Raw genomic sequence first — 17680 nt, 5'->3', positions numbered from 1 at the left:
TCTGGGGGAGAAAGGACAGGAGGGTCCAGAGGCGGAGAAACCTGCTAAGATTTTTAAATTTTGTCTACACTAAATGAAGTGGCTGAGGGACAGTCAAGGGAAAAGAGCAGCAGGATGTTGGAATGAGATGTTTACCGATTTTTATGGCAATTCCAGGATGTTCCCTAAGAGTCATCTATTGCGATTATTCGAAGGCATTCTGCAAGATGGAAGAACTCCTATCTCATTTGGAATATCGTTTCCTTCCATGGGAAAGCAGAGACTCAATGGTATGATAGAGATGTCAGAGCTATCAAAACAAAGTGGGAGGATCTTCCAGGAAACACGGAAGGAAGACTTGCTGTTTTTTAGCAGAGAAGATGCGGGTTTATGTTAGGGTCACACCAGGAAGCGGAGGAGCACAGGAAGCATCTCAGCGGCCACACAGGCCTCCTGGCAGTGGAATGTGGTTCACATTGCTCGAGGTAAAGAGAGGCTATTCTGGTGATCTGACCAGTTTTGTTATTCCCTCAGAATTAAGCTTCTCTTAGCCTCTGCTTCAACCTGACCTGCCTATGTTGTGTCTTGCATTCAAAACTGGATTGGATTATTCTAATTGGATTATTCAACATATATTGTGCAAAAATGCCCAACCTATTAGGTTTAGCCCTTTCTCTATAGCATATTACTGGCCTAAGAAGCAGGGTCACATGGCACAATGCACCGCTTAAGGGCATGGCAGGCACTTAAAATTTTCAGGGACTCCAGAACCAAAGATTTATCACAAATGCATACATAGAAATTAACAGAGAATAAGCCTGTGATATTATCTAATACAGTAGCCCTCAAAGTATAATCCTTGGGTCAATAGCAGTAGCCTCAAAACACTTGGGAACTTGATAGAAATGCAAATTCTCAATCCTCACCCCAGGCTTGCTGATTCAGAAACTTTGGGGGGTGGGGCCCCCGAAATATGTCCAACAAGCCCACCAGGTTATCCTAATATTGTACATGCTCAGATTTGAAATTCACTGATGGAAGGCAAAATATCACATATTTATTCACTGTGATAAATATGCTTTGTTAGTATGCTCAGAGCTTTGGAGAGTTTTTTGGTTTTGTTTTTCTCAAAAATTTTTTTTAAATTTTTAATTGTGGCAAAATACAAATAACATAAAACATACTCTCTTAACCATTTTTAAGTATACAGTTCAGTAGTGTTAAGAATGTTCACATTGTAATGAAGTCTATGTCCAGAACTTTTTAATCTTGGAAAACCAAAACTCAAACAACTGCCCATTTCCTCCTCTCCCAACCCCTGGCAGCCACCGTTCTACTTTCAGTTTCCATTGCGTTTGACCACTCCAGATACCTCATGTAAGTGAAATCATGCAGTACTTGTCTTTTTGTGACTGGCTTATTTCACTTAGCATAATGTCCTCAAGATTAATTCACTTTTAAGTGTCAAAACCTCTCTCCTTTTCAAGGCTAAAAAACATTCCATTGCATGTATACACCACACTCTGCTTCCACCTTTTGGCTGTTTTGAATAATGCTGCCATGAACATGGTTGTACAAATATCTCTTTGAGATCTTACCTTCGGTTCCTTTGGATATATACCCAAAAGTGGAAATGCTGATTCATAATTCTGTTTTTAATATTTTAAGGGACCACCTACTGTTTTCCATAGCGGTGGCACCATTTTACATTCCCACCAACAGCGCAAAAGGGTTCCAATTTCTCCACATTTGTTATTTTCTGATTTGGGGGTTTTTTCTTTTAAAAGCAGTCATCCTAATGGGTGTGAGGTAAAGTGATATTTGCATTTCTTTAATGATTAGTGATGTTGAGCATCTTTCCACATGTTTGTTGGCCATTTGTATATCTTCTTCGGAGAAATGTCTATTCAAGTCCTTTGCCCATTTTTTAATCATGCTATTTTATTGTTGTTGCATTGTAGAAGTTCTTTTAATCTTCTGGATATTAACTCCTTATCAGATATATGACTTGCAAATACTTTTTCTGTCAATTGTGCCCTGCACAGAAGTTTTCAATTTTGATGTAAACCAATTTATCTGTTTTTACTCTTGCTGCCTGTGCTTTGGTATCATATCCAAGAAATCATTGGACACTTTTCCCCTATGTGTCACAGTTTTAGGTCTTACACTGAGGTCTTTAATCCATTTTCAGTTCATTTTTTTATATGGTATAAAGTAAGCATCCAACATCATCCTTTTGCATGTGGATATCCAGTTTTCCCAACACCATTTGGGGTTTTTTTTAAGATTTATTTTATTATTTACTTATTTTATTTTTGGCTGCGTTGGGTCTTCGTTGCTGCACACGGGCTTTCTCTAGTTGTGGAGGGCGGGGGCTACTCTTTGTTGCAGTGTGCTGGTTTCTCATAGCGGTGGCTTCTCTTGTTGCAGAGCATGGGCTCTAGGTACACGGGTTTCAGTAGGTGTGGTGCATGGGCTCAGTAGTTGTGGCACACAGGCTTAGCTGCTCCTCGGCATGCGGCATCGAACCCGTGTCCCCGGAATCAGCAGGCAGGTTCTTAACCACTGTGCCACCAGGGAAGCCCCCAACACCATTTGTTGAAAACACTGTCTTTTCTCCATTGAATGGTCTTGGAATACTTGTTGAAAATCATTTGACTACATATGAAGGATTTATTTCTGGGCTTTCTATTCTATTCCACTGGTCCAGTACTACCCTGTTTTGATTACTGTAGCTTTGTTAATAACTTTTTAAATCAGGATGTGTGAGAGCTCCACTTTCTTGTTTGTTTTGTTTGTTTGTTTGTTTTCCAAGATTGTCTTGGCTATTTTGCTCAGGGGAGTTAATTTTCTTTAATTCCAACAGTTAGAAAGTAGAAGATATTGCATGAAAATCAGGATTCTTGGTCTCTTGAGGAAAAAAAAATCAAGAAATCCAGCAAATCCTGGCAACGAATAGCTGGAATTGTGAGTGGCTGCCAAGTGCTCCCTACTTGGAGCATTGTCTCCACCTACTCATTTATGTAACCTGTCTGATCCCTTAAAGGCCCTTCTTTCTTTGAGACCTTGAGACTCCTGGTCTAAGGGAAAGGCAGTTGGAGACAGAGGACCAACCTGGGGAGGCTGCAGTGGTCTGGTTCAGAGATTTTTCTCGAAAGGAAAAATACAGAGTTCTGAGAGAAAATAAAAATAGGAAATTTTGTTTGTTTGCTGCAGGAGAGAGGATAGGGTGAAAGGGGTTGGGGAGGGCTATCAGGAAAGACCTATCTAAGGAAAGGACAATTAAACTGAGTCCAGAAAGATGAAAATGAAACAGACAAGTGAAGACTTGATAGAAGAATATTCTAGCTCTATGATCTAGACTGAGGAAAGAGCATGTACAAAAGTCCTACAGGGGCTTCCTAGGTGGCGCAGTGGTTAAGAATCCGCCTGCCAATGCAGAGGTCACGGGTTCAATCCCAGCTCCAGGAAGATCCCACATGCCGTGGAGCAACTAAGCCTGTGTGCCAAAAAAAAAAAAAAAAAAGTCCTACAGTAGGGCTTTTAGCATATTCTTCTAGGCATGACAGAAGTCCAATGGAGCTGAAGAGTAGATAGTAAGAGGTAAACGGTGATATCTAAGCAAAGGTCAGATAGTAAACCATTTAGGAACTGTATGTGGGCTCATCCTATAGTCAATGAAAAAAACCTAGAGTTAGCTAGGGAGTGACATTATTTGATTTTCATTTTGTGAAGATCACTGTGGCTGCTGTGAGGAAGAATGGATTGGAGGGGAGGATGAGAACAGAAAGCTTGAGAGCAGTTAGGAGTTTACTGATGTAGCACAAAAGATGTTGGCAGCCTAGACGAATACAGAAGTGGACTGATTTAAGATCTATTTTGGAGGCAGCATCAACTGGACAAGACAAAACATATTCTTCTCTGTAGGCCAACCTAGGTCAGCTGGCAAATAATAAGTCACTTTATGGAGATAAGACCAAAACCTAGTGAGCTATAAATGTAGTTGCATCTTTCACATATCCAAAAACTTCTCACTGCAAGTACCTCCAACTCTGTCTGCAGTCATCCTCTGGCCCCAAGAGCCTTCTCTGACTGCATACAGGCTAGAAGGGAGGGGATTTATACCCCTGGGAGCAGTAGTAAAAATGATGTAAAGAAGTGGATGGGTAAACTTGTTTCCACACCCCTGGTGTGAAACATCTTTGAAGCATATACTACTCTGTCTCCCAGAGGCTTTCCAGCCCCAGTTGTCTAGAGGGGTAACCTGCACATTAACCCACCTGTACTGCTTCGCTCCCATCCCTGTCTCACTTCTCCACTCCCCTACTGATGCTTCCTGGGATCATCTCCTAAACAAACTAATTGCACTCAAATCCTTGCCTCAGTGTCTGCTTTTGGGGGAATCCAATCTATACACTCTTCCTAAATGTTTTCTAATGATATTTTATTTCTCTTTTCAGGTAAGTTAATTAATAACTCCTACTGCTTCCCAACTTTTTTTTTTTTTTTAACAAGTCTCAGGAACTTTTTTTTTTAATTAATTAATTTATTTTATTGGCTGTGTTGGGTCTTTTTTGCTGTGCGCGGGCTTTCTTTTTAGTTGTGGTGAGTGGGGGGTTACTCTTCGTTTTGGTGCGCGGGCTCCTCATTGCTGTGGCTTCTCTTGTTGCGGAGCACCAACTCTAGGCGCGTGGGCTTCAGCAGTTGCAGCACATGGGCTCAATAGTTGTGGCTCACAGGCTCTAAAGCACAGGCTCAGTAGTTGTGGCACACGGGCTTAGTTGTTCCATGGCATGTGGGATCTTCCTGGAGCAGGGATCGAACCCATGTCCCCTGCGTTGGCAGGTGGATTCTCAACCACTGCGCCACCTAGGAAGCCCCCAACTTTTTGATGTCATGGCACAAAGGTAAAATTATATACACAGCATACTGGGGTCATCTTAAGGTCTATGAGTAATGGTGGGGAAAAAATCATTATGTTTTCTTTATAATTATATGTGCTAAAAAATTTACATAGACTATTTGAGAAAATAATATTGATTCTGCCTAAATATCCAAACAAAATATTTTAAAATTTTTCATGAGAAACTTGACTGTGTTTCTGTGAATATTACCTTTTGACATTAGGTTTCATGGTGAAATAATTATGTCATTTCCGATTAAGTTTTTAATGATAATCTTTTTAAGTTCTTAGAGTCACACCTGTAATTGGCATACCAGTAGAGAAATTCTGTTCTGTACCTCATAGTGTAAACATGTTAATGTATCCATAAACTATACCCTGCAATTTAGTTTAAAATTTTCCACCTATAATTTACACGTTATTGTTTTCAACTCCTACTTTCAGTACTGGTTAACCTCTCCCACTATGTGTTGATTTCATAGCTTAACTCTCTCAAGAATCTAACTTTCCAAGAATTTAGGGGATCATCACTGTAATCCCAAGTACTAACATTCATACCATTCATGGTTCCTGTTAGAACTTTTATTTCAATTCAGCAATTATTTGTGTAAATTGCAGATGTTGTAGTGTTCTCTTCTGCAATTTCTTGTAAACATACTAAGAAGAAAGTCACAGGAAGCCCTTCTAACTTAACCTGCTTACTTTCTACAATCTCTTCATTGCCAGCCTTGTACCATCAATACTAAGCTTCTTAGCCTTCAACCCACTCCTCCTCAGTACTCTAGATAGATGAGCTATCCCTGCTAAGCCCTGGCCCAATTGCAATACTCTACTGCATTCCTTGATGTTCATGCTATTTCCTCTGGAATGCTCTTCTTTATTTTCTCCCTAATTCACTCCAGCCCCTTCCAATCCATTTACATGCAACTAGAGAAAATATTTCGAAACACAAATCTGACTGAACTCAGTATTTATAGTCTTACTTTTAAACGAGATGTCATCTATTGCTCATAATCCTGTCTACCACTTTTCCCTTGCCTAGCCACATGCCCAACACAAGGGCTTCCTTTCAATTTTTTGAACCCACTCAGTCAAGGTTCTCTGGTTGGAAGCTGGAAAGCTACTCTAGCTAACCTAAAGACTGATGGGGCTGCCCTTGGTACCATTACCAAACCATATGAATCCTATAGTATCCAGGCCCTCAACCTCACAATTACAGACAGTTAACAATAACTCCAGAACAGGAGGGTCTGGGCTCCTGGCACTGTCAATATCAGTTCTTCCTCCTGGTCAAGTAGGAGGGACATGGCTGTAGGGGCCCATGTGGACACCTGCATTCCACATTCTCCAGGGTCTTGGCCTCTAGCCAGATGAAATCAGAGAAGCTCTAGCTTCGCCTTGCTTGGTACACTCATTCAACAAGTATTTTGAGCACCTTCTACACATCAGGCATTGTTTTAGGTGACAGGACCTATACCACAGTGAATAAAACAAAGCTCGTGCTTTCAAGGCGCTTACAATCTGGTTGGGAGAGGCAAACCTTAAAAAAGAAATATACAGGTCATGTGGGATAAATGTTATAAAGAAAAAGCAGGACAGAAAGTGATGAGGATATTTTGTTTATTGTGGAAGGACTTTTTTTGAGCACAGACCAAAAAGAAGGAAGGAAGCCATGTGGAAATCTAGGTGAAATGGGAAGCCATCAAAGGATTTTTATCAGAGCAGTGACTTTTTGAGCCCCACCACCTCCAACCACCCCAGCGTGACATATTTTTTAAAGGGTACATATTTTTTAAAGGGTCATTCTAATTATTTTATGGTGCCAGGATCTTAAAGAGAGGAAATGGTTTACAACCTGCAGTTTCTTCAAACCTCGATGTCTATATCCATTCAACAACAACTTGGAGTACCTCCTCTGTATTAGGCAGGGAGCTAGGTATTGAGGAGAGAGAGGCAACAAGCCAGACTCAGCCCCTCCCTTTAAGGAACTTTCACTGTGGGGAGCTCAGCTACAGCACACCACCTTTCACAGACTCACTTTTGAGCTCCTCTACTCTCCTGACCCTGTCAGTGTCCTTCAGATACTGACCTAACTGCAATTCCTCCCACTTGTCTTTCTCACTATACGTAGACTGGATGCCCAGTGGCATTTTCCTGACCATAGTTTGGTTCCTCTTGACAACAAATTTGTATGTCTACACTTTCACACTATTCAGACAACCCCAGGACCCTCCTACCTTGTCACTCTTCTCACTAGCAAAGATCCAGCTCTGCATATCAAAATAACACAGTTTCATTAAATTTACTCTTTCTTTCTTCACCATACTTTCAATGAAAATAAAATATCTACATAATACAGCATGATACTGTCCTAAATTATATGGCTCATAACAGAAATTTTTAACCGCTCTCCAAAGGACTTTTGATACAGAAGAGACCTCACTTTCCATCTATGTGACTTCTCCCTGATTTCTCAGGGACAGGGGACATGGCATATGTGATTGAGGAGAAAAAAGGACAAAAAAGTTTTTTAGGAAATATAGAGTTAACCTTTCTCTCTATGGTAGTCTATTGCTTTTCTAGACCCTATTGATTCTCACCTCTCAGAATTCTTGCCCTTGTATAGTCCCCTCCCACACTAACTCTGGACTTGGCCAAGAGACTGGCTTTGGCCAACGGGACATTAAGAAGTAGGATGTGAGCAGAGCCTTGGTAACTGCTTGCACATTGTGGCCTATCCTTTCAGGGTGCTCCTCTTCAGAACCCAGCTGCCAGGCTGTGAGAAGCCCAACTTAGCCACATGAAGTGATCACATGAAGGAGTACTGGGGTCCTCGTCAACAGCCCCAGCTAAGCTCCCAGAAACAGACAGCATGTGAGTGATCCAGCTTGGATGGAGCCTCCAGCCCTAGCTGAGCAATCTCAGTAGTCACCACACAGAACAAACATGAGCTATCTCTGGTAAGCCTTGCTCTAATTGCAGAATTTTGAGCAAATAAATTGCTGTTGCTATTTTAAGCCACCAATTTGGGGGGCATTTTGTCATACAGCATTGGATAACTAAAACACTCTCTTTAAAAAAAAAAAAAGGCACTGTTTCTACTGTATGTTGGAATTCTTCAGACTAAAATACCTGAACCTTGGGTCAAGGTTCAACTTCCCTAATAAGAGAGATGCCAGTGTACAATTATACTGGTGTAATTGTTAGTTTAATGTAAGCTCCATGAGGGTTATGTCTATCATGGTCAACATTGTTTCAATGACCTAGAAAAGACCCTAGCACATAGCAGGCATTCAATCAATATTTTAGTAAGTCAATATTATGTTGATTTACTAGCTATATTAGTGCTTCTGTTTGAATAGGACAGTAATACTTGTTATCTTATTGTTATTATTATTAGCAAACATTATTACATAATGTTTACTACATGTAGACACTGTTCTAAGTAATTTACACATATCAACTAATTTAGTCCTCACAATAACCCTATGAGCTTGGTACTATTATTATCCCTTTTTACAGATGAGGAAACTGAGGCACAGAAAGAATAAGTAACTTGCTTGTTGCAGGACCAGGATTCAAACCCAGGGAGTCAGTTTCCAGAATCCATATTCTTTGCCACTGCACTGCCTCTCCCAGTTTCCTCTTCTAGGTCTGGCAGTGCCACTGCTGTTGAAGCAAGAACAAGGTAAAGTTACACCCCAGAAGATGAAGAGCATCTTCATCATGATGAAGACACCATTGTGATTACGCAGGTGGAAAGCTGCACATAAGGACATTTCTGCTCTAAAACACCTTTACAATGTCAATGACAATAAGAAGATGACAGTCAGGAATGAGAGATGGTGACACACACCAGGAAGAAAAACCCTTATGCCAGGCCCTACCCCAGGCCTCTTACTCTGCCAGCTAAAATGACTGAACCCCAACCTGTGAGCTCAGCTCAACCCCAGTCCACCCTACAGGACTATAAAGAGCCCTGAGTCAGGAGCTTCTAGCTCAGCACTTGAGTCTCTTTTAATGCCAGTGCTACTGTGACTTGTTACTGGGTCTTCTTTATGCTCATCACAGAGACCAATGACAAAGGCCCACTGTGGCACCATTACCAGCTCTGCCTCTGCTCTGAAGAACGGCCTGGATGTGGGAATTTGGACCTAAGCACTGTGAAGGTCACCAGCAAATGACCTCCCAGTTTGATGAGTACTTTCTTGACCCAAAATTTCCACTACCACCAGCAACAAGTGTGTACTCCCCAGCCTCACTTCCATATTTGGAGAAGACATGATAAGTTTAATATTAAAACTGAACTGGCAATTTACCCCAACAGTAGAAGAAATATTTCATAACTGTATCACTTGATAGCTACAAAAGGGGTATAGAGTTGGGAGCAGGATTTTAAGTCTTGCTAATCAGTGGGGCCTTTCAGAGGGGGCCTTCAAACTGCATCTTCTCCATTTGACATTCACTCAAAAAATACTTTCTGACACTTGCTATATGCCAATAATTGTACTAGGTGTGGGAAATAAAATGTTGTGAAGCCATGATCACTGAGAGTGCTCCACCTCAGAAACAGTGCTTTAACCCACTGAATCACTTTTCGGTGTGCTGGCATCAGGCTGTAAGAGGCATCCTTGTGAGTTAGACACCCTGTAAGGGATGCTGTCAAGGACACTGCTCCTCATATAACACAATGTTCTCTTCATGAGCATCCCTGGGAGACAGTCCAATCTGATCTCAAGTCTGGGAATAGTTTTACTTCTCCAGAGTAACGGATTTTTTTTTTTAATCTGTGGACACCACGAATTGTGGGACCAATGAGGCTGTTAGAGACAAATTCATGCCCCAGCTGTAGCCAATGTGAAGGTCACTCCTATCTGCATTTTTAGCTTTGTCCCTGGCTCTATTTTGTCTCTAACCATGTTTTTATTTCTTCATTCTCTGCACTTTTAACTTATGGCATCGTGTGTGTGCACGCACGTGTGCACAATTTTTTATTTTGGAGATTTTTCTTCTATCCTTGGAAATAGTTATGAACCCTTTCTAAAAGACATTTGCATCAATGTTTATAATACATTATATACATTTACATAAATGCTATGATAGAAGTGTGTCCACAGGCTTATGTTAGCATACAAGAGGGCTTATAAATCAGTCAAAAGCATTAGAGAAGACATTGCATAGGGGTCATTGCTTGCGTTGAATTTTTCTTTTGTATTGTTCTTTGTTTTGTTGAGGATATTATAGAGTTTATTCACAATGCGACAATTGTTAAATGAAGTTAAGTTGTTACCTAGTGCAAGATGATACTAAAAATCTTGCAGAGTAAATTTTTACATCATATCATGGGTTTATTGGACACCACAGAAATTTTTTACAATAGATCGGGGCTACTTCCACAAGAATTTCCTTTCATCAATTTTTTCCTGACAGAAAGATCATGGGCAAAATAATTCACATCTACATCAGAATTTACATGCAGAGAAAGAAATTAAGATGGAATATCAAACTTAAGTTAGAAGATATTTGATAGCAAAGTGAGGTGAAGAATTAAAATAGTTATTTAGAAGACGTATATACACAAAATGTTATCAACTGGATTATTCAAATAAATGAGAACAAACAGGATTTAGGAGTTTAAATTATCTAGATCAATAGTCTCCATTTGGAAGGGACATTAAAAATAATTTAGTTCAGTTGCCTACCTGTGCAGCAGTGTTCTTCCTTAACTCTTTATTCCATCTTGCAGATAGACCCTCAGTCTTGAATGTTCCCTGGAATGTGTGGTTGCCTGTATGAGAACAGGGTGAGAGAAAGAATAGTTGCTGACATGTTAAGTGTGCTGGGTCAGCAGATTACTTTTAAATAAAATCAATTTGAGCTCCTTTTCCCCCTCTTTTCTTAAAAAAGAGTTCTAGCAATATAAAAACTCAAACTGACCAACTGCATATAGAGTACCTCAAGAAACAGGTCAAGATCTCATGGATGAAGCATTTTGCAATTTACAAAAAGACAGCAACAAACATGTTTACTGCACATCTTTTCATTATTCAGTGGCATGAAAAATGACAACCAACTTTCTTCAGGTTAAAAAGAAACAATGAAAAAATAAACTAGCTATACTCCATGACCTCTTTCAACTATCTATAAGGCCTGGCACTTTAAAGAGGATACTGTTCTGCCTTGCACTGGGGAAAATTGTTGACTTTTAATTTAGAAAGACTGATGAGAATGCATTGCTATTTCCCCCCACCCCTTCCTATTAGAATTTTTTTTAAAAACTTAAAAGCAAAATTCTCTGAAAATTGCTCACTGCTGGGAGGAAAGGCTACTCTGAACTCAGTAATCAGTCACTGACATTTCCTGCAGAAGGGCAGCCCAAGCAGGCAGAAAAACCACTATAGTGCTAGGCTGGATGTTCCACAAGGGCAGGAACCATCTCTGCTTTTTCACAACTGTCTACCTGGTGCCTGGCTTAAAGTATGGCACAATGTATATTCATTCATTCATTCACTCATTCTGTAAACTTGTATTGAGTACCTACTCTGTAATAGGCAGTGTTCTATATGCCTGGGATACATCATAAAACAAAATAGACAAAGATCTCTATCCAAATGAAATTTCAGTTCTATTGGGAAGGGAGTATAGCAGGAAGAGACAATAGGTAAGTAATTTGTTATGTCATGAATGTGCAGTTATGTGAAAAAGTTAAGGGGGATTGGGAGTGCCAAGGAGGAAGAGCAGACTGTGATTTTGAATAGGGTAGACATTGTAGGCTTCATTGAGAAGGTGGTATTTTAAACAAAGCCTTGAGGGGGATGAGGTGCTCAATACACACTTGTTGATTAAACAAATGAATGAGACCAAAGTTAAGGAAGCAGGAAAGTACAAGGCATGTTCAGGAGGTAGTGAGAAAATGAGTTTGAGAAGGTAGGCTGTTGGAGATGAAACTGGGAAGGAGATGGGAGGCTCACTAAGAAGGGTGCAGAGCTAAAGGATATGAATTTACAAAATTTAAAGTTTACAAAGAACTTTCAATGATAGTCCTATTTAATTCTCACATTCCCAGTAAAGTTAGTTTCATCTCCACTTTACCAATAAGAGAAGCTTGGTAATTTTCCCAAGATCACAAAGAGATACAACATAAGAGTAAAATTTAATGTACGTTTTTAAAATTATACACCCTGTAGAGCAACCAATAGATAGTGAGTGCTCAACAAAAAAAGAACAGTAAACTAACAGCCTATTTTGAATCATGTATATTGTGTTACTGGCAACAGAAAATATGCAGCTGCAAATCTATTTCTATCATAAATGCCTCTCTTTCCACTAGTATAAATTTTTGCTTTCAGATTCGATCCATTTCTCTTTCAAACACAGTAATACTTTGTGACTTGATTTTCATGAATAAAAATATTATTTCTCAATTATACAAGAAATATATGGATACTTTCTTTAAAAGGTTAAAGTCCCCAACCAATGGCCACCCTCCAACCTGGTCCTCAACATCAGAGATAAGTAAGTACTATCAGTTCTGATTCTATCCTCCTGCTCTTTTTCTATGGATACTTGTATATCCAAGTGCTGCCTGAATATCCACACTCAAATGTTAATATGTTTAAAACTGAACTCATTATTTTCCCCTCAAAGCTAACATGTTCCTCTGATTTCCTGTGTCAGTGAATAGCATTTCCCCAACAGAAACTTTACATTCCATATTTTATCCGCCCACTCACCTACCACATCTAATCATCAATCAATTCCTGTGGGTTTACCTCTTTAATATCTTGCATTACCACTCTCTCTTCTCCAATCCCACTTCCACAGCTTTAATACTGGCCCTCTTTACCTACTACTTCTACTGCAGGACCAGATTCATGGCTGTGTGATGTGCAGTCACAGAGGGTCTCATGCTTAGAAGGGCCCTATGCTTGGTTTAATGCTCTGTTGTCACTGTCTTGAAATTCTCAATTATGAATATAAATATAATTTTTTTTGTTTTGCCACACCATGCAGCTTCCAGGATCTTAGTTTCTGGACCAGGGACTGAACCCAGGCCTTGGCAGTGAAAGTGCCAAGTCCTAACCACTGGACTGCCAGGGAATTCCCATCTCAATAATTTTTGACAAGGGCCCCCATGTTTTCATTTTGCACTGAGTCTTACAAATTATATAGCCAATCCTATACTACTATAATAGCATCCTAATTGGTATCCATTTTCCCAGTATGGTCCTGCTGCAACCCACCCTCCACAATTCTGTAGGGAATTAAAAAGAAGACATTCCACTGGAATTCATCAAGCAATACAGGGCACAGAGATCTGCCCTATTCGAGGCTGAGAGGTCTAAAGTACAACTTTAAATTGAAAAGATGAAATATAGAAAAATGAAATTTCCATCCAACCACATTATCTATAGACACTTTTGCATTACAAGTACTTAGGGAAGATGGCCAACGTAAATATAACCCTCTGTGAAGCCAAAATGGTAACGACCACAGGTTTTGCACTCAGAAAGACTGGGTTCAAATTTCAACTGTGTGACTTTGGGCAAGTTACTCAAATTCACTAATTTTTATTTCATATTGATAAAACAGAGAAAATTATCTGTCAGATCTTTAGTGAGACTCACAAAATAACAGGGACTCAGTTCAGCTCAACAAACACTACTCTGTGTCAGACCATGCGTTCATGCTGACGGTATCAAGATGAATCCGACTTCCTTCTAAAGCGTACAGTATGGGAAAAGGTGGCAAGGGGTGGGGGGAGAGTAACTTCACAATGGAGAAATCTGACAAATGCTACCTCAGCCAGGTGATCAAGGTCAATATCAACAGTGATAAGTCATGTTCACAGTATGTACCCTGGATATAATATGATGAAACTAGCCTCTATGGTCTTTCTTCCTGAAAGACCATAAACCCGGCCTAACCATGAAAAAAAATTAGACAAACCCAAATTGAAGGACAGTCTACAAAATACCTGGTCAGTACTCCTTAAAACTGTCAAGGTTATCCAAAATAAGGAAAATTGGAGAAGCTGTCCCAGTCAGGAAGAGCCTAAGGAGACATGACAACTAAAAGTAATGTGGTATTCTGTCCTGGAACAGAAAAGGAACATTAAGTAAAAACTAAGGAAACTAGAATAAAGAAAGGACTTTAACAAAAAGAAAAAAAACTTGTAACTTTGTATCGTGATGGGTGGTAACTAGACTTACTGTGATGATCATTTTTCAGTGTATACAAATATCAAATCTTTCTGTTGTACACCTGAAACTTATATAATGTTCTATGTCAACTACACCTCAATTTAAAAAAAGAATGGGCTTTGGTTAATAATAATGTAACAATTTTAATTCACTAGTTGTGACAACCTTACCATTTTAATTAAGAAGTTGACAACAGGGAAAACTAGGTGCCAGGTATACAGGAACTCTCTGTACTATTCTTGCAACACTTCTGTAAATCTAAAAGTATTCTAAAATTAAAAGTTTATTTAAAAAATAACAACTGGGGGGGCTTCCTAGGTGGCACAGTGGTTAAGAATCCGCCTGCCAATGCAGAGGACATGGGTTCAATCCCTGCTCCAGGAAGATCCCACATGCCATGGAGCAACTAAGCCCGTGTGCCAAAAAAAAAAAAAAAAAAGTTAAAAAAAAAAAAAAAACAACTGGGGGTTGGGGGTTGGAAGGGAAAACAGTTCATAAAGAAGACTGAGACCATGTGTAGTCATAGAGATAAGAGCAGAACCAGAACAAGCTGGTGACACTTAAAAAAAAAAATTCCAGCCCCACTAGGCCACACAGTCAATTAAAAACTAAATGTTGCAAGAAATTTAAATTAATTCATACAACCATGTAAAATAGCATTTTAGCTAGAATTTACTTTCCATTTTGTTCTAATAAAATTTTTCTTTCCTTTTTAAAGAAAAAAAGTATAGCAGTAATTGTACACACCCAAAATTCGACTCATCTTTCCTCCCCTCCAACTTTGCCCCACCACAGCCTCCTCTTCCTCCTCTTCCAGGTCTCCCTATCTCAGGAAGGGCATCCCCAACCATCCTCTTGCTCAGGCCAGAAAGCTGGAAGTCAGCAAGGACTCCTTCTCCATCAACTCTGCATCCAGTCACCATGACCTGCAAATTCTACCTCTATATTTATATTTCCCTCCCTCTGCATTTCTACTGTGTAGGCCTTACCAGTTCTTTGTTTTGTTTTTTGGCCGTGCTGTGAGGCTTGCAGGATCCTAGTTCCCCAACCAGGGTTCAAACCTGTGCCTCCTGCAATGGAAGCACAGAATCCTATGCACTGCCAGGGAATTCTGGCCTTACCAACTCTAATCTAATTTCTCATCATAAAATCTTCCTATGAATCCATCCTTTACATTAGCACCCAGACGGTTGTTCTAAAATGTAAATAAGATCAAATCATCTGTAAAACAAGGTTGCTATGATTAAAATATGACATTTATGGAGAGTTTAGCACAGTGCCTGACAGGCATTTCCCCCCAAAAAGGCAGCTGTTAGAGGTTATATCACCTCATCCCTAAAATGTTCCAGGATCTCTCAAGAGCTTTCAAGATAAAATTCAAGCTTCTAGCATAATTCTCAAGCCCTTATGAAATTGGCTCCTGCCATGCCGCCAATAATCTCCAGCTATCTCCATGGATACCTGTCATCTGGTAAGCAGTACCACTGAAACAAAATATAATAGTAAGAAAAGAGACCATTCGTGACAGCAACAAAAAGACAATGTCTAATAACATCCTTAAGAAGAAATGATCAGGACCCGGTTTTTAAAAAAAAGCATGCAGTAATCAAACAGTGTGGTATTGGTACAGAAACAGACATATGGATCAATGGAACCGAATAGACAGCCCAGAAATAAATCCACACTCCTATGGTCAATTAATCTTCAACAAAGGAGGCAAGAATATAAAATGGAAAAAAGTCTCTTCAGCAAGTGGTGCTGGGAAAGTTGGACAGCTGCATGCAAATCAATGAAGTTAGAATGCACCCTCACACCATGCACAAAAATAAATTCAAATGGCTTAAAGACATAAACATAAAGACACGACCCCCTAAAATTCCTAGCTTAATCTCCAAAATATACAAACAGCTCATACAACTCAACAACAAAAAACCCAATCGAAAAATGAGCAGAAGACCTTAATAGACATTTCTCCAAAGAAGACATACACATGGCTAGTAGACATGAAAAGATGCTCAACATCACTAATTATTAGAGAAATGCAAATCAAAACTACAATGAGGTACCACCCCACACCAGTCAGAATGGCCACCATTAAAAAGTCTACAAATAACAAATGCTGGAGAGGGTGTGGAGAAAAGGGAACCCTCTTACACTGCTGGTGGGAATGTAAGTTGGTGCAGCCACTATGGAAAACAGGATGGAGATTCCTCAGAAAACTCAAAATAGAATTACCATACAATCCAACAGTCCCACTCCTGGGCATATACCTGGACAAAACTATAATTTAAAAACATACATGCACCCCTATGTTCACAGCAGCACTATTCACAACAGCCAAAACATGGAAACAACTTAAACATCCAACAACACATGAATGGATAAAGAAGATGTGTTATGTATATAACAATGCAATACTACTCAGCCATAAAAAAGAACAGAATAAGGCCATTTGCAGCAACATGGATGCAACTAGAGATTATCATACTAAGTGAAGTCAGTCAGAAAAAGACAAATACCATATGATATCACTTATATGTGGAATCTAAAATGACACAAATAAACTTATCTACAAAACAGAAACAGACTCACAGACATAGAGATCAGAGATCAATCTCCTTGTAGTTGCCAAGGAGGGGGGAGGGAGAAGGATGGACTGGGAATTGGGGGTGGTAGATGCAAAATATTACATTTAGAATGAATAAACAACAAGGTCCTACTGTATAGCACAAGGAACTATATCCAATCTCCTGGGATAAACCATAACAGAAAAGAAAACTTAAAAAATAATGTATATATGTGTAAAACTGAGTCACTTTGCTCTACATCAAAGAGTGGCACAACATTGTAAATAAACTATACTTCAATTAAAAAAAGCATAAAACAATAAAGAAAATGAATATACAGTTATATGCACAATATAACTTGTTTATAGAGAGGAATATTCAACATTATAAACATGTTAATTCTTCCCACACTGACTGACATATATAAAAGCACTGTAATTACAATCAAAATCACAATGGGATTTTGGGTAATCCACCAGAAATATTCTTAAGCTCATCTGGAAGAGGAAAAATACTAGAAAATGCCAGGAAAATTGTAAAAAGAAGGAGCAATGAGGAGAAAGAGGCCTACCAGACATCAAAATGTATTTTAAGGAAATGTAGTACACAATAAAAGTGGCATTCACATGAGTTAGGTGAAACAGAGTATTAAAATATTTAGACAAACTAGCTTGCCACCTAGAGAAAGATAAATCTCAGTTAATTACAGACAGCCCTCAGTCCTTACACCAAAAGAACTTCTAGGTGGAATAAAGATGGAATAAAGATTTAAATATGATAAAATGAAACCATGAAGTACTAGAAGAACACCATGGAGAATATCTTTATAATGTTGGACTGGTGAATGCTTTTAAACATTTCAGATGAAGGAGAAGTAGGAGGGGAAAAGAAGAGAGGAGAAGAAAGAAATGAGAAGCCAAAAAGAAAAAGGTGAAACTTATCTACATAAAAATTAAACACTTTATATAGTCAAAATATATACATATATAGATATGGGTACTAAGTCAAAAGCTACAAAACACTAGTGA

This window comes from Hippopotamus amphibius, chromosome 2, assembly GCF_030028045.1.
Source record: "Hippopotamus amphibius kiboko isolate mHipAmp2 chromosome 2, mHipAmp2.hap2, whole genome shotgun sequence".
Taxonomy (NCBI): Eukaryota; Metazoa; Chordata; class Mammalia; order Artiodactyla; family Hippopotamidae; genus Hippopotamus; species Hippopotamus amphibius.
Note: the sequence above shows the minus strand (reverse complement) of the source record.